Here is a 2763-nt window from a genome sequence, read left to right on the forward strand (position 1 = left end):
GAAAAATCTTCATTCTCATCTACTCCTATTATCCGTAGGTTTGGTCTTCTCATTGTGTCCTGGATTTCCTGGATGTTTTGAGTTAGGATCTTTTTGCGTTTTGTATTTTCTTTGATTGTTGTGCCCATGTTCTCTATGGAATCTTCTGCACCTGAGAGTCTCTCTTCCATCTCTTGTATTCTGTTGCTGATGCTCGCAGCTATGGTTCCAGATTTCTTTCCTAGGGTTTCTATCTCCAGCGTTGCCTCACTTTGGGTTTTCTTTATTGTGTCTACTTCTCTTTTTAGATCTTGGATGGTTTTATTCATTTCTATCACCTGTTTGGTCGTGTTCTCCTGTAATTCTTTAAAGGATTTCTGTGTTTCCTCTTTAAGGTCTTCTACCTGTTTAGCAGTGTTCTCCTGTATTTCTTTAAGTGAGTTTTTAAAGTCCTTCTTGATGTCCTCTACCATCATCATGAGATATGCTTTTAAATCTGGGTCTAGATTTTCGGGTGTGTTGATGTGCCCACGACTAGGTGGGGTGGGAGTGCTGCATTCTGACGATGGTGAGTGGTCTTGATTTCTGTTAGTAGGATTCTTACGTTTGCCTTTCACCATCTGTTAATCTCTGGAGCTAGTTGTTATAGTTGTCTCTGGTTTGAGCTTGTTTCTCAGGTGATTATGTTAGCTTCTATCAGCAGAACCTGGGAGACTATTCTCTCCTTAGTTTCAGTGGTCAGAATACTCTCTGCAGGCAATCTCTCCTCCTTGCAGGGAAGGTGCCCAGATATCTGGTGTTCAAAACTGCCTCCTGGCAGAAGTTGTGTTCCACTCACCAGAGGTCTTAAGATCCCGTGGAGGGTCCTGTGGGGACCTTGGGATTGTCCAGAAACTCCACGTAAAAGGATCCCTGGTGCTGGCGTGGGCCGGAAAGTACTTTTGACCCTGATCAGGCCAGGTTTTCTGCTTCCGTTATTAATGCAGTCTCAGGTCCCTCATGATTGGATTGGAGCAGAAGTTGTGTTCCACTCACCAGAGGTCTTAAGATCCTGTGGGGGATCCTGTGGGGGTCCTTGGGGGTCCGGAGACTCCCGGACAAGGAACCCTGGTGCTGGCGTGGAGTGGAAGGACCTTGTGCTATTTTATTTATTTACATTTTAAAATGTCCTCCCATTCCTAGTCCCCACTCCCAGAGTTCTTCACCCCCTCCCTCTCTCCTTTGGCTCAGAGAGGGTGCCCCCTCCCTTTCCCTCAACCATTTGTGGGGCATCAAATCTCTACAGGATTAGGCAATCCTCTCCCATTTAGGCCAGACAAGGCAGTCCTTTGCTATATATGTGCTGTAGGGTCACAGACCAGCCCATGTATGCTCTTTGGCTGGTGGCTTAGTCTCTGGGAGCTCTGATGGGTACAGGTTAGTTGATACTGTTGTTCTTCCTATGGAGTTGCAATTGCCTTCTGATCCTTCAGTTCTTCCCCTAATTCTTCCATAGGGCCCCCTTACCTCAGCATAATGGATTGCTGTAACTATCTGCATCTATCTCAGTCAGCTGCTGGTAGAGTTTCTCAGAGGACAGCAATGCCAGGCTCCTGTCTGCAAAAACAATGCATCATCAGTAATAGTGTCAGTGTTTGGTGCTGTCTCACCAGATGGATACCACTTTGCCAGGTCACTGGATGGCCTTTTCTTCAGTGTCTGATCCTTTTCTGTCCCTGCATCTCTTTTAGATAAGAACAATCAAAAATTTTGAAGATAAGAGAGTCCCTGTTGCCCCCAATGGAGGAGCTAGAGAAAGTACCCAAGGAACTGAAGGGATCTGCAACCCTATAGGTAGAACAACAATATGAACTAACCAGTATCCCTAGAGCTCGTGTCTCTAGCTGCATATGTAGCAGAAGATGGCCTAGTCGGCCATCATTAGGAAGAGGGGCCCCTTGGTCTTGCAAACTTTATATGCCCCAGTACAGGGGAATGCCAGGGCCAAGAAGTGGGAGTGGGTGCGTAGGGGAGAGGGATGGGGGGAGGGTATAGGGGACTTTCAGGATAGCATTTGAAGTGTAAATGAAGAAAATATCTAATAAAAAATTGGAAAAAAGAGAGTCCTCGTTTATCTACTAGAGGTGGTCTCTTCAAGTTCTATCTCCCTACTGTTGGCATTTTGGCTAAGGTCAACCCCATTGAGTTCTGGGACCCTCTTCTATCCTAGGTCTCTGGGAATTTCTAAAGTCCCCCCAACCCTCCACCCTCTGCAGCTGCATATTCCCATTCATTCTCCTGGCCTTCTGGGCTTTTCTTCTGTCTCCTTCCATACTTAATCCTGCCACCCTTTATCTCCCTCTCCCATTTTTCACCTTGGTCCCTTTCTCCCTCTTCCTCTCATGATGATTTTCTTCTCCCTTCTAAGTGTGATTAAAGCATCCTCACTTGGGCTTTCCTTCTTGTTAAACCTCATACACTCTGTGAGTTTTATCAAGGTTATTCTCTACTTTTTGGCTAATATCCGCTTATCAGTGGGTACATACCATGCATGTCCTTTTGGATCTGGGATACCTTTTTCAGGATATTTTCTAGTTTCATCCATTTGCCTGCAAAATTCATGTTGTCCTCAATTTTAATAGCTGAATAGTACTTCATGTGTATATGAACCACACTTTACCTATCTTCAGTGGAGGGACATTTCCAACTTCTGGCTATTATGAATAAAGCTGCTATGAATACAGTGGAGCATGTGCCCTTGTGGTATGGTGGAGGATCTTTTGGGTATATGCCCAAGAGTGGTAT

This window comes from Mus caroli, chromosome 4 (assembly GCF_900094665.2).
Source record: "Mus caroli chromosome 4, CAROLI_EIJ_v1.1, whole genome shotgun sequence".
In the NCBI taxonomy this organism is placed as follows: Eukaryota; Metazoa; Chordata; class Mammalia; order Rodentia; family Muridae; genus Mus; species Mus caroli.